Here is a 24042-nt window from a genome sequence, read left to right as displayed (position 1 = left end):
TAGTTTCATACTAAAGATCTAAAGCGGGACGCCTAGGTGGCTCAGTGGTTGAGCCTTTGGCTCAGGTGGCTCAGTGGTCCAGCATCTCCCTTTGGCTCAGGTTGCGATCCCAGGGTCCTGGGTTCCCTGCAGGGAGTCTGCTTCTCCCTCTGCGTGTGTCTCTGCCCCCCACCCCCCATGAATAAATAAATAAATAAAGTCTTTAAAAATAAATAAATAAAGATCTAAAGCACTTGTACTATTTGGAACCTTAGGTCTTTTAAACGATCACTAATGAAGACTTCAGCTATCACTAATTACGTTGCATTTGGAGACCACTCTACTGTTTATGAATCATTTTCACACCTGGGCCTTCCTGCTCTCTGATTTTATATCAGGGTATAGGGAAATGGGAGAGGAAGTAGGACAATCCTGCCATTCTCCCCATCAGCCCTGGAGTTTGTACCAGCAGCTGCCCCTGCCCTCAGGCTAGGCAGTCACCCTTCAGTCCTGTTCCAGCTCCTCGCCTGGCAGCTGGAGGGAAAAGACAATTTCACATGGCATCTTTGAGATATTCTGGTGGGTCTCTGGTGAACACAGAACTAAGAATACTTTCAAGTATTCCATATTCTATATATTGATCTTATAATTTATCTCTTAGGTAGAAACCATTTTTTTTTCCAATTTTCCAATGAATCTAGGGCATCTTTCAACAGATCCCCCATACTCAAGACATAAACCAATATGTCAGTTTACTAATTTACTATGTGTTTTTTCCTTCTCTGTGGCTTATCTGTTGTTTGGGGCACCCCCTTTTCAGACTAGGGTACGTGGGTGAAGGAATCTAAAGCAAAGGTATCTGGAAGAGAATAGTTCAGAGGGCCCCATGAAGGAGGTTGATTCGTCTTAGAGAAGTAGAAGGGCAATCAGGAGCATGATCCCATGGATGGGCCCACTGTCTAGGGGAAGAGGCAAACAGCTGGGGATGCTGGGACTTTTCAATTACAAAGAAATTCATAACAGGAACAGCTGATGAGAAGACTATAGTCATTAGACTCTTTTCGCCATTGTTGGTAAAATTATTCCTGTTATCAGATGGATGTCCTGGGCTATTTTGACTCTGTCAATGTTCTATTGATTTAAGCCTCTTGTTCTGATTCCCGGAACATCAAGCCCACTTCCTGTTAATTCTTGGCTTTTCCCTGTAAATTTTCAGGTAGGGAGGTTGTGAAAGGCCAGCGTTCTGTTTCTTATGACAACAGTTTCTCAAGATGAACCAATAAATTGGCTCCTGGTTATGCCAGAGCTTCCTGTAAGAGCCTGAGTACAGGGAGAGAAATACACACATATGATTGCTTATTCTAGTCCATTGTACTTTTTAAAAAAAAGATTTTATTTATTTATTTGAGAAAGAGCACAAAGAGAGGTGGGAAGAGGGGCAGAGGGAGAGGGAGAAGCAGACTCCCCGCTGAGCAGGGAGCCCAATAAGATATGAGGCTCCATCCCAGGACCCTGGGATCATGACCCCAGCCAAGGCCGACTGAGCCACTCGGGTACCCCTGTTCTGGTCTGTTTTTATTCCCAGCGATATATTCAGATTTTGATGGCAAAATGGATCACTCATTAATTGGTTTGTGCCAGATGTAGCGCTGAAATCATGTTCACGATAAATGACTGGAGATTTAATCCCCAAGGATTTTCCTAGGAATATTGTCTACTTCTCTGCTTTAAACCTAGGATAAGCCATAACGATATGAACGGACACTCCCTTATTGATAAGCAAAGAGGAAATACTCCCCTGATGTCAGGGGCGTACCATGAGGCTTTTCTAGCCTTCTGTCTACTTCAATTAACAAGCAAAGCTACAACGTTCATTACTCTTAGGTTACAACACGGAAAGTGATTATTAACTGCTCTTTCGGGGAGCTCTAATTCCTCTATCACCAGATCCAGAGCAGACTATGGTGCTTCTCCTCCTCCCCCACTTTAATGTGCCAGGGCTTCCAACATATCTTCACACTGTTCTAATTTAAAGAGTTCCAGGTGATCCCCAGCAGCCCCAGCATTTCCTATGCTTCCAGGAATGAAGGCAGCACTTACCTACCCAAAATAAACAGCAGACACCCTTAGGACAACTGTAGAACACTCTTGACCACAGTTGAGTCTTCAGAGACGCAGAGGCGAAGCCAGGAAACCCTTGGGCACTTAACTTTATCCTGAATAGCAACAGTGTCACGTCTGCATTCATGAGCTCAAAGGGTCCTCAAGACTCAACGAGGTTAAGTAATCTGACTAACAAGGTGGTGGAGAAGGGTTGGTTCACCCTTCCTGCGGTTAGCCTCAGGATTCGTTTTGTGGGAGGTAGATAGAGACTGGTGTCTGCTAACTGTGAATAACCTAGAATGCCTCGGGCCCTCTCAGCATCTCTGTATCCTGTTGTCCCTCTTAACCAAAAAGGTAGTGTTTCTCTACTGAATATTCTGGTTAAACTCAGGTAGTGAAATAAACAGATTTGGAGACCCTTCCCCCCCCCCCCCCAAATATTCCTGAGTAATACCAGGACTTACTGCCAGACTCCTAGAAGTAGAGGAGTATAACCTGAGGCCTGTGTGGTCTTTGGTGCTCTCAATTTAGGGGATCCAGTGGAATTTAGTGCAGTATGGAAGCTTTATAATAGCATATAATATTTATACCAGTATATACCATATATATGACATGAACAGGTATCTTACCATTCATCCAAAAGGGTTGCTACTGACACACTATGAGTGTGACCAAACACATAGACTTTCCAATAGTAAACCGAGGTTACAGTGATCCTTCTATTGCTCTTTTCCCTCTTGGGTGTTGTATGTATTTTGTAAGACACCTGGATTGGGCCCAGTGTCCAATGGTCAGCTCTTGGACTAACATAGGAATTTAAACCTTGATCTTGCAGGTATCATCAGTTTAGTGAAGTGGCTACGGATGTATATGAATGTTATTTGTCTCTTCATTAGCTGAGCACCTACCATGGTGACTAGTTTGGGAGATACAAAGTTGGAAAAAACATTGCTCCTGCTTCCAAAGGGTTTTCGGTTTAGTTGAACAGGCAAACTGGAAGAGATACTGAGGAATCCAAAGAGGGAAGTCAGTAAGAGAGGATTGCTTGAGGATTTCAGGGAAGGGTTCTTGGAGGAGGCAATACCTTAGCTGAGTGTTGTAGAAAAAAGACTTAAGGAAGAGAGGGGAAGGGGGTGTGTGTAGGTAGCGGGGAGGAAACATCATCCCCAGCCGAGGGGGTGGTGGTAGGAGCAAAGATAAGTTATTGAGAAACACCAATGGACTAGTGCTCTTGCTTGACATAATTTTCAGAGTCCCAAAACCTCCACTGAACCCTTTTGCCTGCTTTAGCAGCCTTTGGCAGGGCAGAAAGACCTGCTCAGGCAGTGTGGGCCTGTCCCAGGTTGCAGAGGGATTTGGTAGCAAAGCTGGATCTGGATCTTAATAGTTAGCAGGTGCGATCTGAGCTCTTGCACTTCTTGGGGGGCAAGTCCCCCCAAGAGAAGAGTCAGTAGATGCAATCTAAGCAGTTACAAGTTTGCACCTGCAAAGAGAAAACAAAGACCCCATGTGGAGAGAGGCCAAAAACAGAACTTCAAGAAATCAAGGTAAAGACAGTCTTGAGCTTCATCTGCTTTGTTTTCACAGTGCTGGTTTATGTCCACCCTTATTTCTGTGTTTGGAAGAAAAAAGGAGGAGTCATGACACTTTGAACCAATGACATATGACTGTACCTAGAGCTTCATTATCAAGGAGGTTGTAGGCTGTCCATTCTGGTGTTTTGATTCCCCCTCCATCTCCCTTCCCTCCTCCCATCCCATTTAGCCATTTTCTCCAGCTGTTTGTTGGTAAGGGAATGATAAACATGCACATAGCTTAAGTATGACAATATTATACAGAGCCACATTTTTGCTGCTGCTATATAAACTAGGCTCGTGTATTGTAAAACCACAATGAGCAGCAAGACACATCCCTTCCCTGAAAGCATATTTCCGTCTGGGTCTGGTTCTCAGATTGAGATATTTCCCCCTGTGCTTCTTAGGTGGCCCCACCACAGAAGGCAGCTGTCATATCAAAGGACGGTCCGGTGAAAACAGGCACGCCAGATCAGGAGACTGTCTGCCTCTGTTTCCTTCCACTGGCCCTGAGCCCAGGACTCAGTTTACCCTTCTCTCTGGGAGCTGAAGACAAAGGATCTCCACCATTCACGGATTGCTCATTTTGTGCATGACACAAGCCAGATCTAGTCACTCTGTCCACCCTCAAGTCTTTCTTCACTGGTCATAAGCTGTGACTCTTCACTTCTACCAAAGCCCAGCAGAAGGAAGGTGAGGCTGGTATAAGGGGTCCTAGCAACACGCAGCACTTGACAGAACATTTGATTGCTTTTGAAATTTAAAACAAAATGATCATCTCCTATTTTTCATATTTTTTTGCTAAGTGCACAATTGAATGCAAATTGATCTAGATTTGCCTTTTACTCCGTCTTTCATTGCAATGTTTCAAATTAAGGTACGAGGTGTGAGCACAGGACAGAGAGGAGGAGAACATCATCGCCCGAGGAATTTACTTTCAAGATGGTTGACTGGGTAAGTCCCATTTTTCACCAATGGCAGAAAGTGTGTTTCCTCATTCCTCTGTCTCCCCAGGTTACTCTGATCCTTGCACTGGCCTTGGCCTCCACAGACCCTGGAGGTGGGCGACTCAGGGGCAGAGCCCAAGAAATGAGGCTGCAGAGCGGGGGTCTCCAAGTTAGGGAGGGAAAAGACCATGCCTGCGGGAACTGCGGTTGAGAGCACCATTTCTGGCTTTCCCCGATTCACACTTGATTGCACACTCTGCAGTGTGCAAAGGGAAGCCTTGTTTATCCATACAGATATTGGATTGTTGTTCTTATCTGGTCTTTGTAACTGTCTGCTTGATTTTCATTCCTCTTCCCCTTGGTTTGATTAATTGCTTTTTCCTTGACCCTGAAACCATTGGCCTGTTCATGCCAAAACGCTGACTCCCACAGCACTGGGGCCTGGTGAATGAATAGAGCTGCCACACAGTACGCCTTGTTTTCTAGTCTTTGTTAGTAACCGATCATCAGAGGGACTGTTGGCTTTGTGTTGTGGTATAAAGAAAAGACATCCCTTTTGTTCAATTGTTGTCTCATTTCACTCAGTCATAGAAGCAGTTTTCTTCGAGACAGACAAGGTGAAGTTTTATTGTAAGGAGTGTCCAAGATTATGATATTGTAAATTGCATAGCCATCGATTACCTATCTTATGAGTGTGCTTTATGATAGGTATGTTCTTGAAAATGTGTATTTTCATTGAAATTAAAAAAAAATTATTATAACTTAGTACAGGAGGTCTCTTTAAGACCAGGTACATGAAAAAAAAGAGTTTACAAATGAATAATCCCTCTTTAGTTTCTCTAAAACAAGTATACTAAAGGTTCAATTTGCTTGGAGCAAGGGCAACCTGAATTGTGACATGTGTCACACAGTGCCACCAAAGCCATGGAGTGAATACCCCATGGCCGTGCTTGCTTATCTGTATCTGTTTACTTGGGCTGCTTTTAACATAGTCGCCAACTGGTGTCACCCAGAGTGCTCTACCCTTGTCCTGCTGGCAGAGTCCACCTACCAGTGACTCAGTATGATTTCATTTATTTGAAGTTTTGAGTAAATGTTGTCAAGGCTCAAATGACTCTAGGCATTGTTCATACTACTGGAGGAGAATCACACCCCATGACCTATTGAACACCTGTGAGTAGTTCTTAGCACAGAGTTCGATACGGGGTTGTTCCCCGAAATATTGCTGTCTATCTAGACAACTTGGTCTTCGTGGATGTGTGATCCCGATGTCTGATTAGGGGGAAGTGCTGTGTGCGGGGCAGGGATGCTGAAGTGCTCTGACTGCTCATGCTGGATGGGTTCCTTCTTCATTAGCATTTTGCCAGGTTGAACCAAGAGAGGAGGCTGGCAACATTGGTGACACTTCAATATCCAAATGTGCTTTTCTCCCTTTCTAATGATGGGATTTAGCCACAGCCTTCAATTAAATCACAAAATACTACAGGCCTTGCTGCCTTTGATAATTTTCTTAAAATGGTTCCAAGCAAAATCCAAATGTCCTTTTGAGACTAAATTCTTCATGTCTTTCTACGTCAAACCTGAGAAGTAGGTTAGGATTAGAGTAACTATTTGTTAGGAAATTTTTTAATGTACCCTCGTTTGCACGTAACCTGGTCTTCCAGTTTTATGGGAGTAATGATAAAGGATTTTAATAAGAAGGGACCTGATATAGGGGCTAAGCAAGCTGGTCCTAGTCTAGGCTGCCCTATCATCTGGGAGAGTCTGTGCCATGTTGTTCCAAATGGTGATGAAGGCCTTGCCCCTAAGATCCTTCCCCAGACCATGAAAGGACACCCCAATCACCAGCTCAGTCATTGACCTTCGATGCAAATGGGGCTACACTCTGGGGTGTGATTTTTGCCAGAGAAGGTGATTGACCCCATAGACAATGCTTCCTATGACTCGTTGGCCCATTCCTGCTCTCCGGGAGTATTAATGCTTATGATTTCTCACTTTCTGTTAATCAGTTATTTAATCAAGTCATCCATCCCCATTTTCCTTGGCTTGCTGCCCACAAATCACTATGCTTTGTGTTGGAAATGCCAAGCTAAATAAGACCCGCTGTCTGTTTTCCAGGAGTGCACAGTCTAGTGAGATGAGGCCTCCGTGTGCGGAGGCAGCAAGCAAGCACAGCCTCTTTGAGAAGTGCTATGATAGAGATATGGATGGAGCATCAAAGCAAACAGAGCAAGTGTCAGTGTGACAGACTAATGATTTATTTGTAATAACGTCTACCACTGTGAGCCAAAAGCTGAGACGTTCTTCAAAATCACTCATTACTCAGTCTTGGACTTTGCCTTTGCTTTGTTAGTGACACACGTGGACAAATGTATGTTTCAGGTTGGGGCGGGAGGGTAGGGGGTGTTCTTGGAGGCATTGGCTTTGGTATAGTGCCCATCCTGAAGAAAGTGAGAACTGAAGATGTAAACCATACACTTCAACCTCCTCAAGGAGGGTGTTATTTTTAGATAATTTCTACTGTAAAAGTATTTAAATCTGAAAACATCATCTCAAGACATGTCTTTAGATATGGATGGATAAATCATTAGTGAATTTGTGGATGTGTCATGAATTCAAAATGTCAGACAGTACATTGGATGTGGAAGTGGGAGAAATTTTTCAGCCGCCAAATTTATGCATATGGAAATAGAGGCAGATTAAGAAATATTGTAAAAATCCCACCAATACCAATTGAAATGGAAATTACCTGGGTAGATAATGAATCTTGATTAAGGGAAATGCCTGCATTACAGATTTTTAAAATGCATCTCAATTATTATTATTTATGTACTACTTAATTGACATTCATCCTCTGTTAGCCTGCATCATTAGGGATAGGAGGGTGCATTTGCACATGCATGCACAAACTACATCCTCCCTCCTTATCTAAAATGCAAGCTTCTTGGTAAGGAATACAGTCAATGATATTGTTTTTTGTTTTAAAGATTTTATTGATTTCACTTTTTTTTGTTTGTTTTGTTTTGTTTTTTTTTTTAGCTTTTAGATTTTATCTGACAGAGAGAAAGAGCATGAGCAGCAGGGAGGAGAAAAGGGAGAGGGAAAGTCAGCCTCCCTGCTTGGCACAACACAGGCCTGCATCCCAGGACCCTTGGATCTTGACCCAAGCTGAAGGCAGACCTTCAACTGACTGAGTCCCCCAGCGCCCCTCAGTGATGTAATGGGACAGATAGTAGCCACACTTGTGGTGAACACAGCAGCAGGTCTAAACTTATCAAATCACTAAGTTGTATACCTGAAACTTACATACCATTGTGTGTCCATTATATAAAAAAAATAAATAAAAGAAAAAAGAAAGTACAGACCTTAACAAAAATAAATTAAAAAAAATAAAGTGTAAGCTCCTTGAGGGCAGGGATGTATTAAATCCCTAAGACCTGTGTGTTCAGAGAGTGCTAGTATTTCTGTGGCTTCTTTTGCCTGATCTGAACCCAAGTCAGTGGTTCAAATCTTGTCAACTCAGACCCGAGCAGGTATCGCTTCTTAATTTTTTTTATTATTTATTTATGATAGTCACAGAGAGAGAGAGAGAGAGAGAGAGAGAGGCAGAGACACAGGCAGAGGGAGAAGCAGGTTCCATGCACCGGGAGCCCGATGTGGGATTCGATCCCGGGTCACCAGGATCGCGCCCTGGGCCAAAGGCAGGCTCCAAACCGCTGCGCCACCCAGGGATCCCCGCTTCTTAACTTCAATCTCTTCAAGCTCTTTCTGGGGGCCCTGGAACCTCATTATGATGCTTTTGCTTAAGGGCTCCTGAGTCCTGAGAGGGGTGCAGGAAGGGTCTCTTCTCTCTTTCCTCAGGAGAGTCCTATAGTAGCATCTGCCAGGCTTGTGAAGGAGGATAGCTGTTATGGTAGCATACAACGTGTATGTGATGGAAAGTTTGAATCCAAAGGAATTTGGAATGCACGTGATGGAGTAATAAGGATGAATAGTTCAATTAGCTCTGGCAAAGGAACATTTAGTCATAGGATCTGGAAAAATCTTGATGTGAATGAAGATAGGGTCACAGCAGGGCTCCCAGTGTATCAGTACAGTATGAAAAAGTTGCCAAGGCATCCGGGCATGAATCTAAAAGCTAATCATTTTTAAAAATATTTTATTTATTTATTTGACACAGAGAAAAAGAAAGAACAAATGCAGGGGGAACAGCAGGCAGAGGGAGAGGGAGAAACAGACTCCCCGCTGAGCAGGGTGCCCGAATCAGGGCTCCATGCCACGCCCCTGGGATCATGACCTGAGCCTAAGGCAGACGCTCAACCAACTGAGCCACCCAGGTGCCCCAAGTTCATCAGTTTCATTTGCAATATGGTGCCATGACAAAACACAGAGAGGAAAATGTCACACGGTATAGATGTCTGCAGGGAAAGCCACGGGTCACCTGGAGCAGTGCCTCTTACCCCTTACACTTAGAATGGAAATTGCTGGAAGATAGGGGCTTCTGCTTCCACTTACATCACTCAGCACTTGACAGGTAGTGAGACTCCAAGGACAGTTTTGTAGGGCAAATGCAAACACAGCCGAGAGTGGCCACTTGAGGAGGTAGTGGGAGGTTAGAAGACTGAAGTCTTTATGGACAAAAGGTCAACATTCATGAGTGAGAGGAAAGAGGAGGTGTTTGGGGGCAGGGAAGGGGTGGAGGGAGAAATTCCAAAGCCAGCTGCAAATCAGGCTCAGGAATGTGTTTCAGGGAGCAGAGGAAGTGAACTCGGAGCTGTGTCTGATACACTCAGGCTGGGGTGGGAAGGAAGCTGAGGAGAGCAAGTGAGGTAAAGGTTCAGAGGGGAGTGCTGGCCGGTCTGTAGGATGAGGGGCTCTCCAAGCCCTGAAATCCCCAATGAGCTCAGGACATTTGTTCTAATTGGATTTTTGCCCAGAGCCACGTTGAACCACCCTTGGTTTGGGGCGGCCTGTGATGAGAGTACCTTTTTTTTTTCAGGATGAGTGAGGCATAAGGGGCAATTCTCCAGATTCTATAGCTGATGCTCTAGACAGCAAGGACTCTCTCTGCTGGGATTTCCCAACTCATACAATACTTAGCTTTTTTTAAAAAAAGATTTTATTTATTGATTTATTTGAGGGAGAGAGAGAAAGCTGGGGAAGGGGCGGAGGGAGAAGGAGAAGCAGACTCCCCACTAAGCAGGGAGCCTGCAGCGGGGCTCCATCCAGGATCCTAAAATCATGATCTGAGTGGAAGGCACATGCCTAACCACCCGAGCCCCCCAGGCGCCCCGCATACAATAGTAACAGCTAACTGTGCTGATTATTCTCCTGCCTACTCCAATCCATTGTCCTTCCTTTTCTACTTCGCTCTGTGTCCTGGGGTGTTGACCCTGCCCCAGAGGGCTGCTCTCCTGCCAGTCCCTGGCTTCTCCTGAGGGCTCAGCTGATGGAAAGCAGCGACAGGAGATTAGAGGTTGGAAGTAGAGAGAGGTTGGGGTATTTCTTCCCTGTTCGCTCCCTGCTTCTTTGGTTCATCTTTGGCTCTGTGTCTCTACCACAGCCCTGGCTTTCACCAGATTCTGGTAACACTACCTGTTACTTCCCCTGCCTCTTCCAGCCTGGGCTGGTGATAGCTTCCTACCATTGCCAGTCTCTGGGGTAGTGCCAGGCACTAGTCTCTGTCCTCTTTGTGCACTAACCCATTTAATCCTTCCAACACTTTATTGATCAAGTCAAGTCACAGAAGATTAAGCCACTTGCCCAAGGTCACACAGTAAATGGCAGAGTCAAGGTGTGATCCTTTGCAGTTGAGTGCTAGATGCTGGGTACTAACCACCGATACATCCTGCCATTCTCCCTCCTTAAATCACTTCATTGGAGCACAGCTAAGAATGAGAACATGAGAGCCGAAGAGTCCCAAATTACATGCCTGAAAGGTTCATATACTAAAGCTTATTCATAGGGAAATCTCTCAGGTCATAACTCATATTTTATGCCTAATTCTAATAGGAAAGAATATTCCTATTCCAGGGTTTCTCAGCTTTGGTTTTGCACAACAGACTCGCCTGGGAGAGTTTTAAACTATCCCTGTGCCCATGCCAGACCCCAGACTAGCTAATGAAATCACAACTTTGGAGATGAGACCTAGACATAGATAATTTTTTAACCTCCCAGGAGGTTTCAGTATGCTGCAAAAAAATTGAGGACCACTGTGTTAGCACTCACCAGCAGTTGCTAGAAGGCAAAGATTATGGGTGAACAGGCCTGGTGCTATACTAAAGAGTAACAGCTGACAGCCACACAAAGGGAGGATAAAGAGAAGCTATGGGAGTTTGCGTGAGAACCCAAGGGAAAAAGAGCATGATCTGGGTTCATTTAATGCCCGCACAAAGAGACCCAAGGTCTGAGGACATCTTATTTTCTTCTTATTACATTATAGCAATTGTCCTGAGTCACTTTAATAGGTAGAATTAGTGTCAGTATACTTTGTTTATTGAAGCAAAGAAAGAATAATCAGCATACCGTTTAGAAAGCTTTTTTGCCCCCGAATATTCCATCAGTTGGGCTATTCTTATATAGGGTAACTTCAGTTATCTGGAAGACTCACTTAAAATACAATATTTTCAATTCATCTATAAATGGCAAGTGAAAGATGAACGGAGGGATGAGAGCAAATGTCTATCAAACTACTCCTACCTGCTGATCTTCAGCAGAAGGCCAGGTTCACCTGCTCCAGATTCGTGGTTACAGTTGACATTTGTACATGTTTCGGTCCTATGGTGGGTGTTTGCACAGAGAGGAGGCCTCATGGGCCCATGGTAAGAGCACAGGGCGGGGCCAGCGGCTGGTGCCCTTGGAAATGGTCCTGGCACAAGGAAAATGCAGGCTTCGTCTATTTAAACGTCGGACGTGGTCTCCTAATTGTTATTGTTGGTTGTTCCTTTTGGACTGGGGTTAGAATATTCCAACAATCTGTTCCTGACGGCAGACCAAACAACTTTTATTTCTTTCTTATGTTCTTGTGGCTGGCCCTCTTGTTTACATGCTTGCCTGAGAAGAGCGGGTGTTGGGGTGTGATATGGCTCGCACGCAGCCCTGCAGCTGGCATGAGTCCACCGTGGCTCGAGGGCACTCTGCTCCCCCCCACGTTAGCCATTAGACTGAGGGGAGATCAACAAGAGCCGTTCCCCTGCGAGCACAGAGCCTCTCTTCTCTCCACCCACCTCCCCCCTGCAACTCTGCTCCCACTAACTCCTTCCCTCCCTGCCCTCAAAGAGCCCTGGTGCTGTTTTTGATTAGCTCACCCTGAAGCCAGAGATTTCAACCCAAGGCACTTGGGGGAACTTTGGGCCGTGGCTCCTGAGGAGGGTCTTGCACTTGCTGAGTTTCCCATCTGTGGCATTACTAACATGTGGAGCCACACCATTCTTTGTGGTGGGTGCTGCCCTGTGCCCTGTGGGATGTTCAGTAGCATCCCTGCCTCCACCCACTGGATACCAGGAGCACCTCCTCCCCGAAGTTGTGATAATGAGACATATCTCCAGACCTCGCCGATGTCTCCCGATGGGCAAAACTCCCCCTGGTTGAGAACCACTGTGCTGAGGAAAAGATACATGGAGACACTAACCCTCCATTTCCAGTGGACACTGGGGTCAAGGACTGAACTCATTTTAAGGACTTTTGCCCTAATACCTGGTTGTGAGGTGTGTGAGCTGTTGTCATGAGAATGAGGAATTAGGTCTGTTCTGTATAGATCTCCCCTGGGTTGACTGAGATCTTTCCAGAAGTCAGTTGTCCCAAGATGAAATGAGTGGCCTTGGAGTAGCTGAGCTTCCCCATGGGGCAGTTAAGATAGCTTCTATTTGTTCTTCCAGACCCTTCTCCACTCTTTTCTGCTTTGTGCCTGAGTCTCATCTCTATTTTCTAGTTGGAGGGAGAAAGGAGGGGAGGTCAGAGCATCTGTTGGCTAACATCCCTCATCCCGCAAAGTCGCCGTGGGCTGGCTGGCTGAAAGATCTCAGCTCCTGTTGGGTGTGGTGAGGGAGGCCTCTTTCACACCAGCCTGGACTGCTTACTACCCATGGTAGTGGTTTTGCCATGTTCTGCCCTCACTCCTAGCTGGTGCTGGCATCAAATCCTCTGGGTTCCTATTACATTGGAATAATTCGAATAGGTCCTGTATTTCTCACTGGAACCTTCTGTAATGCACAAAGTCATGAGGATTTGATATTGAGAATACATGGTCTTTCAAGGTTTCTTCCCCCCGCCCCCTGCAAAATTCTGTGATGCTATGGCAGGCACAGGTGTATACCTCCCTGCTAAGATTAGTTTAGGCATGGGTTTGTGGCCCATTCTGGTTTAGTTGAAAAAGGAATTCTGCAAGGAGGCTACTGGTAAAGTTTCTTCTTACAAAAAGATGATAAATGTTGTTCCCTTTATCCCACCTCTGGACACTGTGAGAGGGTGTGACATCCGGAGCTGCAGCAGCTATCTTGTTGTTATGAGAATAGCAGAGTCCAAAGATGAAGGAGTCTAGGTCCTTGATGACATCTTTCAGCCAATGAACTAACCAAATTCAAAACTACTCTTCTTCCAGAATTATGTTACACAATAAATGTTCTTACTGTTCAAGTTAATTTTACTTGAGGTTTCTGGTACTTGGCTTGCAGCCGAAAGGACCCCAACACACTGTTCTAGGTGCTCATCTCATTTAATTCGCTAATAAATTGGAATCTTTTGTTTGGATCCTCCTTTTCTTGGTCCAATTCTTCTCTTTTCTAGCAAGAGTCCCCACCCAGGTGACCTTACCTGGTGCCATAAATTCCATTACCATGCAGACACTCATGACTCCAAATATGTTTTCTTTAGCCCTGACTGTCCAGCCCTGTGTACACAACTGCTTACTCCACCTCTCACTGGCACAGCTAATGGACAACCGCACCTTAACATATCCCAAACAAGCTGTTGGGTTTCCCCCCTCGAAACCATCTTCTCAAGGCTTCTGTATCTCAGGTAATGGCATCCTCTTCTTGTACAGGCCAAAATATTGGAGTTAGCCTTTACTCTTTTTTTATTCTGTGGCATGAAACTCTTACCCTGTATCTAACTGTTTAATATTATGTTCCAAACATTTGTTTCTTACATCTTTCACCTCACCCACTTTAGTCTCAGCCATGAATATCTCTCTCCTTAGGGGAGCAGCAACTCTTTTTGGCTATTCCTGCTTCCCCTCTGGCCATTCAACAGTCTGTCCTGAGCACATCAGCCTAAGTGAGCGTTCTGAAATAAGTGAGACCTTGTGAATCCCCTACTCAAAACCCTGCAGTGGTTTCCCGTGTCACTTAGAACACACACACTCCAAAGTCATTATGCTGGCCTCCGATGCCCCATATGTTTTGGCTCCTAGACTGCTTTCCAGCTAACTCTTTACTGCTACCATATGGGCTTCTTTATTTTCCTCAAATGTGCCAAGGAAAATGACCTTCACACTTACCACTCCCCATTCTGGAATGTTCTGCTGCCAGTTAGCATCATGTCACATCACTCACTTTCTTTAGGCTTCTACTGAACTGTCCATTGCTTCGGAAAGAACTTCCTTTACCGCTACTTAAACTAGCATTCCTTTTCATTCTTGTCTCTTTACTCTGCTCTATTTTGATTCTTTCAATTCACCACTCCTTGACGATCGATTACATATGTGTTTACTGCTTATTATCTGTGTCTCTGACTTGCATATGAACTCTATGGGAGCAGGGATTTTGTTTTGCTCACTGCTTTGTCTTCTATGCTAAAAACAACACCTGGTAGTGGCAAGATTTGCTGGGTGAATGAATGGTTCAAATGCCACCATCCCCTTACAATATAGCAGGGAGCTGAAGTAGAATCTTAGGTTACAGAGGAGGAAGAAGGGCCGCTAGGATTAGAACACAAACTTTGAGTCTTCTGATCCAGCGCTCTTTCTATTACTTCATATTGTCACCTACATACATGAATAAGACCATGATTATTTTTTCTTCAAAACTAATTTCCAGCTTTGTAGGGAACAAAGTTATCAAGTGAAGAAATGGGTCTCTAATTGCTCTAATTGCTCAACTTGTGTCAGCAAGCTTGAAGGAAGATTGTGTGTGTGTGTGTGTGTGTATGTGTCCAAGGGTGGAAGGTAGTGCTGGGAGATGATGAGAGGTACACGGGGCCTTCCTGGGTTTGGAAATCATATCACACCATAAAAACAGTCTATATGCAACCTGGACACATCTTTGCCCTACAGCAAGAGCCAGAGGTTGAGTAGATGCATCTTTATGAGGGGGTGAGCTTTCTAAGGATTTTGGGAGTGATAAGAGATAGTGATTCATATAACCTCTTCCAGACTTTTAGATCTCAAAATGGGTAGAAGAGAAATTAAGAAAGCCAATAGTAAAGTTAGTTGTGGGAAATTTGCCTATCATCTTGAGATCCTGCATGGGTGTGTCTGATACATACTCTCAAATATGACATCCAAAGGGTAGAATGGGGAGTTGGGTTCAGTATCAGGGTCAGATCATTAAGAACACACCTTCCAGCAAATTCAGGTCGGCCTGTGATAGTCAAATCAGATGAGATGCATATGTGAGGGTGTTAAACCAAGTAGCCTCATTTGTTATATAAGCTAATACTTCAATCTACTCTTTATCAGTTGCAGATGCTGTGTTAGTGCTATTAATGATAAAACCAATACTCATTGCTAACATTCATTTGTTGCTTATCACATGATAAGAATATTTCTAAGTGTTTAACAAACTCATTTGATTCTTATGAAGATCTTTATGAAGAAGGCAGTAGTACTTTCTACATTTGCTGATCAAAAAGCTGAATTCTAGAGGGATTGTGAGTTCCCTAAGATTGCTCAGCTGTAAGTGGTAGAGCTGGGATTTGAACCCAGGCAGTGTGAACCGTAGCCTATGCTATATTAAACTGCATACTGTGCTCTCTCAATTAATACTTGAAATTCTAGGAAATAGGTACTACTCTTCCTTCTTTATATTCCTTGCACTATATTGCCAAACAATATGGGAACTTAGGCCTCTGGTGCCTTTAGGTTGTTATTCTTGAAGACTTTGGTCATCCTCCTTGATGATTTGTGGCTGAGAAATGTTTATAGTTCTCTATGCACTGAAAACCACAAAACATTGCAGAGTGAAATTAAAGAAGATCTAAATAAGTGAGGAGATAGAATATTTTCATAGATCAGAACACTTAATATTGGTAAGATGTCAGTTCTCCTCAGATTGATTTATAGATTCAGCATTATCCTGATCAATATCTCAGTAAGCTTTTTTGTAGAAATTGGCAAATTGATTTTAAACTTCATATGGAAACACAAAGGGCCTAGAATAGCAAAGGCAAAACAAAATGAAATTAAAGAAAGAAAAGAACTCTTATAAAAGAAGACTAAAATTTCAAGACTCGACTTCAAGACTTACTAGAAAGCTACATGAATCAAGACAGTGTGGTATTGTCTTAAGGACAGACAGATCAAGGGAACAAAAATGATGTCGGACAACTGATTTTTTTACAAAGGTGCAAAGAATATTTAGTGGGAAAACATGTTCCTTCCAACAAATGGCATCGGCGCAATTGGATATCCATGTATAAAATAATGAACTTCAATCTAACACCTTCCATCATGTAAATACTAACTCAAAATGGGTCAGAGGTAAATGTAAAACCTAAAACTAAAACTTTTAGAAGAAAATATAGGAGAAAATGTTTGTGACCTTGGATTAGGCAAAGATTTTTTTAGCTATCACACTGAAAAGCATGATCTATAAAAAAATTAATAAATACGACTTCACTAAAATTAAAAATGTCTACTCTTCCAAAAATCATGTTGTCAGAATGAAAAGACAAGCCAGAAATTGGAAAAAAACATTCAAAGTACATACATCTGACAAAGTAATTGTATCCAGAATAGATAAGAAACTCTCAACACTAATAATGAGAAAACAACCCAATAAAAGAATGGACAAAACATAAATAGTCCTTTTATTAAAGAAGACTTAACAGATGTTGAATATGCACATGAAAAGATGCTCAATAAAGCATGGGAAAATATCACTGTGTGCCTGTTTGGATGGCTAAAATTAATAGACAAATCCAACCAAACCTAGTGCTGGCAGGGAAGTGGAGGAACTGGAATGCTCACGTACTACTGATGGACACATAAAATAGTACAACCACAACAGTTCGCCAGTTTCTTAGAAAGTGAGGCATACATCTACCATCTGATGTACTCATCCATCCTAGGAATTTACCCAAAAGAAAAGAAAGCACATGTCCATACAAAAACTTTTGTCCAAATGATCATTGAACTTTATTTCTAATCGCTCCAAACTGGGAAGAACCCCAGTAACTATCAACAAGTGAATGGATAAACACACTGTGGTCCAGTCATACAAGGAACACTACTCAGCAACAGTGGAAAGGAATGAACTCTTGATTCACACCACAGCATGGATGAAGCCCGAAAAAAAAAAAAAGGTGCATAGTGTCTGTTTCATTTTTTTAGTGTCTAGGAATTGAAAGCTAATGTATAATGGTAGAAAGCAGACTGATGGTTTCCTGGGGATGGGATGGGAGTTGGAAAGGACGGAAGGTGGGATTATGAAGGAGCACGAGAAAAGTTTTGGGAATCATGGATATGTTTGTTACCTTGATCGTGGTGATGGTTTTACAGGTGTTTATGTATGTCCACATTATCAGAACTCACACTTTGAATATGTGTAGTTTATTGTATGCCAATTATGTCTCAATAAAGTTGCTAAAAAAAGCCCCAAGTAGTTAACGTCTGTGGACGTAGGATTATATGCGTGTGACAAGCTGCTGTGAGGGCACAAGAGTATACAAACCCTTCCCTAGGTACCCAGGGAGACAGACAGACACCTACACGCACACACACTGATCAAAAACCTTGTAGAGACTGGGGATAATGCTCTCAAGTTTTGAGACCATATTCTTTCTTCCCTTCCTCCCTGCCTTCTCTGTACAGTTTTACCTATTCCTGAGGTTCTGTGGTAGAGCCTTCTGGCTTTATTTTCACTTCAAAAGGCTCTGTGTGAAATCTAATGCCTTGAGTGCACCAGATTCCAGACAGAATTGGGGGCGGGGGGTAGTAGAGAAGGGACAGGGGTAGGAGGCTAACCTATCACCCAGCAGGTGAGAGGTGCCACCTAACCTTTCAGCTTCTAGAAGCTGAATTTTGTAATGAGCTGTCACTGTCTTTATCACCTAACAATTACTGCAATTGGATAAGGTGTGAAAAAACCTGGAAAACATTACTCTGTCAACTACTTGGTTATCTTTGATGAAGCTGTCTGTGGCGGGGTCCCAGATACAATTGAAAATCAACACGCGGCCTGTTAAAACCGTTTAGGTTCTTTCCATCCCTTTATTCTGCAGGCTGTTTCTGGCTTACCGTATGGCAATTGTTTTGTCAGATCACTAAAGGCTGTAATATTATTAGAACATCCTGATCTTGACTTTATATATGGTCAAGTCAAAATTGCACGGGGCTGGTTCAGCTACAGTTCAGGAAGAGCAGAGTGCAGGCTGAGCTGTTGCTAGGTAACAGGACTGCGTGCCCAGGTGCACTCCATAAGCGGGGCTTACCCTGAAGAAGAGATCATGCTCTAAGGCCTGTCAAGTTCCTAAAAGTGATTTTGTTGGCGTGCTTAACGTAGAACCAACTCACAGTATCAGGTACAATTATAGTAATTTAAAATAATAAATATAACTGGCAAATAGACCGGAAAGCATTGAGGCAGCTCCGTCATGAGGAGCCAGATGATCTCAGAGTTGCTTGATGTCCACAGAAATCAGAAAAAATCTCTTAATTGATCTTAGAATGTTACTGCCAATGGCTTGAGGCATTGTTGTTCATAGTAGAGATTGTCTCATCAAGGAAACCGTAATGCTCTGGCCAACAGTGCCAATGCCAAGATCGCGTCTTCTTTAGATGCTTCCATGTTGATGGAACATGCCATCCAGAGGGCTCCTATGACCCTCTGGTTCTTTTTACTGCCTTTTTTTTGCCAACAAACTCCTTCATTCACATAGCCTTCGTCCAAACAGGCAAAATGCAGCCATTTAGTTTTTTGCTTTCTCACTTATAATCACATGTACCTCCTCCTCTTTACTGTAGCCCTAGATCAGTGGGGCTGAAGTTTGAGATGCTTTCACACACTTTTATTTTATATATAGATGGATGGTTTCTTGGCTTCCTTCCATAACTGGCTAATTATATCCATTCTGTTTTACTAGTTTGTGTGCATTTTTTTTTTAGATTTTATTTATTTATTCATGAGAGACACAGAGAGAGAGAGGCAGAGATATAGGCAGAGAGAGAAGCAGGCTTCATGCAGAGAGTCTGATGTGGGACTCGATCCTGGGACTCCAGGATCATGCCCTGGGCCAAAGGCAGACGCTCAACCACTGAGCTACCCAGGCATCCCATGTGTGTATTTTTGTATGCATTTTACTGTTTAACTCTGAGAACAGCCTTATTTCCAAGGTTTTTTTTTGCCTCCATCTCTCTTGCTCACTATGCTGACCATTGATTTGAGTCCAAGTTTTGCCAGAAACTAGCATGCGATTTAGCAAATCCATTTGTCTCAGGTCTTCGCTATGACCGTTAACTTGGGCACGATATTGCCCCAACTCACCAGGATGGAAATTTTTTTTCAAAGGGGGAGCACTGGGCATGAAAGACTGAGAATGAGGTGGAAAGATTGAAAAATAAAGGCATACCTAATTATCTTCTGGACTATTTTTAAAGCCTGATCTCTAAATCTAGGAAATGCGATTATGTTTTGGTTGAATGAAGTAATATAATATGGTGCTCACTCTATAAATCTATTATTATTATTATTATTAAATATTTATTTATTTACTTGAGAGAGAGCAGGCTGGTGGGACAGGGGTGTGTTGAATAGACATTGATCTAGATGGTCAGAGGTGTGGCAAAGGTTCATCCAGATTCCCACATAGTGTTCTCAATGTGTCAAGGAGACTATCCTTGCCTGCATCCATTTCCTTATCCTTTATTAGGTATTTTCTGGAAATCTCTGTTTCTTCTCACATTTGAACTCAACTGTGAGGAGGACAATCTTTCAAGATGTGTATTCCATGAGCCAATGTGATGATTGCAAACCAGGCTGACCCCATCCAGAATTTCTCTCCATATGAACTGTCTCCACCCTGTAAGCTATTTTGACAGAACCAAGCACAATACGCAAGTCTTAATAGGTGACTTTTGGCCTCTGAATGAGCATTACAGGGTATTCTATTTCTATTTTTCTTGACTTTCCACAAAGTAATTTTATATCCTTAGGAGCCAAGAAGCATTTCCCGTAATTAGGGTTTGCTACTGGCACTTGCTCTTTGAAACAGTCATCTGTCCAGCTCTCAGACTGAGAGGACTGCACCAGAATTGTGGGTTTTGGAGCAGAGTATTCATAGTCCTTCTCGCTCTGGATAGAAAGTTCTAGAAACAATGCTTCAACTGTATCTCGAGCTCTTATGAGCCTTTTTATACATTAATTGGAATTACTAGGAGAGCAAGAGGCCTTTTGGCCAGCACTAAACTGAGCTGTCACTGATTAGCTCTGTGTAATGTGTTCTTTGGGTCTCAGTTGCTTCAACTAAGAAACACTTGAAGGGATTGAAAGCAAGAGACATCTAAGGACTCTCAGAAACAAACACTATTAGCATCTTTGTACTTGTCAACATTTCTCAGCCTTCTTTGGGTTGGTGAAATGCGGCTTGACCAATTCTCCACTTTCCTGGTTTGCTTGCTAAGATGTCCCAGACCTTCTCTCTTTTTCTCTACACTGCCAGAAGTGAAGGACCCTGAGATAGTGGTGGGGCCACATGATGGAAGAAGCCCACATGCCTGAGGACAGCTGCCCCATAGATCCAATGACAGTCTTGGGAGTGACAACGCACCTGTATTGTGCTACAATACCAAGATTATAGGGCTTACTCATTACCATGGTTCACTGCGATGCTCCCCTGGCTAACGTGTTCTTCTAGCCCCAAAAATCTGTGTATCTGAGGAAGGGCAGCGTACAAGGCTGAGGCTGAAAGAGTTTTGAACAAAGAAAGGAGCACTAGATGCTACTGTTTAATTCGATGTTGTACGCAAAGATGCTTCTGTAAGTGAGCCAGAGAAAAGAGCAAGGGGCTCTGGGTAATACTTAAAGGTTAGGGGATGCACGGTTCCTTTGGTGTAACAATGACTTGGTGTGTATTACAGGGCCCTGGTCACACCTGGAGGAATATTTTTTAAAAGAGAATAAAGGCAAGGTGAGGGGAAATGAGGACAGAGACCCCTTTCATCTATAAGAACTCAGAGTAGGTCTAAGGACAGAAGAAGCTCATCGACTCCTGCACTTGTGGTGTTAGTACGGAGACGGTGAGTACAGAGTCACCTTGGACTTCTCGGTGATAACACTTTCATTGTGCTGCTTCTAGAATTTTTTTTTTTTTTTAATCATAGGGAAAGTGACCAGGTCTAGGTGGTTGCTGATCATTTGGGGGAAAATAAACTGTTTCTTTCATGTTCTCAGCTTAATCCTTTTCCAAAACAGATTCCCACAATAGTGTTTTCATCTTGACTTATTTTTACTGAGTGAAAGTACCATTTTCAAGAAACCCCTAAAGCTTCATATTTTAGAATAAATGAGGCCTCTTTCTGTGGGAAAAGAAAGCCACAGAAGACACTGGGAAACCACATGGCCCCATGTTAAATCAGGGGAAGTCTGGTAGGGATGTGAAAACCCGTCTCTGCTCAGGGGTCACTTTCTGTGTTCCAGCTCCTGTTTACTTTCTGGACCTTGGTCAGGTGTCTTTTTGACAGCATAATTTCTGCAGCGCAGCTGGGCTTTGTGATCCATAATCAGACACAGAAAGCCTTCAGCAATCCCATCCAGAGGAACTCAGTTTTACTTGATTTAAATGAGAAAGTTAAATCTCTGTCCAGACGGTGCTTCTTTACAGGCCCGGCAGCTCTTACACCTGCAGGACACTTCATTTCTGGATGTGCTTCCCTTTTTCCAGACAAGCTCAGGGGATCTGCATCCCCCAGTAAAATTCCCGTCTGCACTAAATTGCCTTGTAGTAGTGATTTATACCTCAATAAAACTACATCTTGAAAAGGAGAATTGGTTTGATTCTGTAACTGACATAATTTATGCATGTTTTAGTTTTGGAATGCACAGTATTTATGCAAGGGGGGACGTCTTTGTGATGTGATGTGTATATCTACATCTACAGAACTAATGACAATGAGGGAGAGCGGAAATGTCCCCAGGCATCTAAGCACTGGACTCCCCTTCCTACTGAGACAGCACCCACAGCCCCACGCAGGGGACCTCAAGATTCTCTGGCTATCAGAAACCCCCAGGGGACTTGTTAAAATTATGTATCCCTGGTCTCCTGATTTAGATTCACTGTGAATGGGGTCCAGGAATCTGTTTTGACAATCTTTGCTGGTGCTTCTGATAACACCGGAATTTGAGAAACATTTTCCTTCAGGTTAGGAGATCAAACCTTTATTTCTGGTTGGAAATTAGTCACCACCAATTAACTTTTGCTGAAAGAAAGGGAAGGAAACTCATGCTTTTTTGGAATGCCTTCTTTGTGTCAAGCATTGTGCCTGACACTCTTAAGTACATATTATTTAAAAATTTCCAGCAGTCTAACAATGTTGGCATAATTATCCTCTTTGCGGAAGAGGAATTGGAATTTCAGAGAGGGTAAAAATGTCAGTAAATAGTGGGGCAGAGAGTTGAACCCAGATTTCTTTGGCTTCAGCCAGCATACTTTTCCCATGAAGCCACATTTCGAAACCATTCTGCTGGACATTTTCTATGCACCCAGAATTGAGCCAAATGTTTTAGGGTTCATAATAGGTCACCTTTTAATCTACTGAGAGATATTATGAGAAATTTCTTAAGGAGATGATGGTAAATCTTCATCCACTTGGGGGGAGTTCTGCTGCCTTATACTTTGAACACCTAGTACACTGACCAGAGACCTCACTTGAGACTGAGCAACCAATCATCTGTCAGCTCCCGAAGCTTAGGTGACCGAAGGCTCTCAACTGAATCTCCTGAGATTGTCCTGAGCTGAAGAGAGATTCTTCATGCATGTCACACACTCAGCCACTCCCGCCCCACCACATCCCATGATTGGCCCAGGCAGTAGTATAAAGGCCTACCACCCTTACTTCCATTCCAGACAACTCTCCTATGCTCAGAGGGCCATAAGGCCAGCCTGGGCCTTAACTACGACTGTACTATAGTCCAGCTCCCCTCCTGCCTAATCCTGCTGCCTTCATTGCTTGCAGGTATTCCCGAGAGCACCTCCCATAATGCCCTGCATGCCAACCTCCATCTCTCCGGAGTCTGCTTCTCCGGGCACTTGACCTGTGATGTTGTTAAATCCGATTTTCCTTGTGGATAAATTATGGTTATGTTTGGGCAGTGTAATGCGTTTAATTGGGTCCCTCTTCAAATTCATACTTTCAAGTCCTAGCCCACAGAATCTGAGAATGTGACTCTATTTGGTCTTTTAGGAGTTGGTTTGGATATAGGGCCCTTAAAAGAGCATTCAAGGTATAATGAGGACATGTAGGCGGGCCCTAATCCAATATGACTGGTGTCCCTATAACAAGAAGAGATTAGGACACAGACACACTCGGAGGGAGGGCCATATGAGGACACAGTAGGAAGGCAACCTTCTGCAGGCCTCAGGAGAAACCATAGCTGCTGACACACCTTGGTCTTGGCCTTCTAGCCTCCAGGACTGTGAGAACATAAATTTCTGTTGCTTAAGCCATTAGCCTGCAGTACTTGTTACAGCCTCCTGCGCAGACCAACAAAGGCAGATTTAGAGGTGTTCTTCATTTTCAGTCCCTATTCTTTCATCTTTACTCTCAAGGAACAACCTGGAAATCTGAACAAGTTAAATTATCCTTTAAGTGTAAAGAGGAAAGGTAATAATTCTCAGTGCATAAAGTTTTCATATTCCCTACAATATGTCATATTGAGAAAAGAATATGTGAATTCCTCCTCTTTATTGCATCTCCTTTTTTAGGACCTCATAAACGTATGGCAGGTGTAAATACACAGTTTGATGATGACTTTGGACCTGAGGTGAACTTGGATTTAATGGGAAAAAAAGGACAAAATTTCCAAGTCCTGTCAGTCAACACGTTTTGGCCATTCGTGAAGCAATAGTCCAGCTAGACTTTTTTTCTTTAGGTAAACCATAACAGACCATGTCCAACTGCCAGCTTCCTGCCTTTGTATAAAGGAGAAGAGTAAGGAATGCCAAAGAAACAGTTTTGCAGTTTAGAAGATCTTTTTTTTTTTTTCCAGCATTCTTGTTTTTCTGAGCCA

The 24042-nt window shown here is 43.3% G+C and overlaps 1 protein-coding gene and 1 long non-coding RNA gene across 2 annotated transcripts in view; one reads left to right on the top strand and one right to left on the bottom strand.

Annotated features, from left to right (window-relative positions):
- The window catches only part of NEDD9 (neural precursor cell expressed, developmentally down-regulated 9), a 183598-nt gene that overhangs the window by 86785 nt on the left and 72771 nt on the right, over positions 1–24042 (bottom strand). The gene's annotated exons all lie outside the window — the stretch shown is intronic.
- LOC140626245 (uncharacterized) overlaps positions 3983–24042 on the top strand; it is a 60193-nt gene continuing 40133 nt past the window's right edge. Inside the window, exons 1-2 of the long non-coding RNA XR_012025437.1 lie at positions 3983–4349; positions 4534–4610. This is a non-coding gene — a long non-coding RNA (uncharacterized lncRNA). The remainder of the gene's footprint in view (positions 4350–4533; positions 4611–24042) is intronic.

Source organism: Canis lupus, chromosome 37, assembly GCF_048164855.1.
Source record: "Canis lupus baileyi chromosome 37, mCanLup2.hap1, whole genome shotgun sequence".
NCBI classification, from domain to species: domain Eukaryota; kingdom Metazoa; phylum Chordata; class Mammalia; order Carnivora; family Canidae; genus Canis; species Canis lupus.
This window is presented reverse-complemented; position numbering and strand designations above follow the sequence as displayed.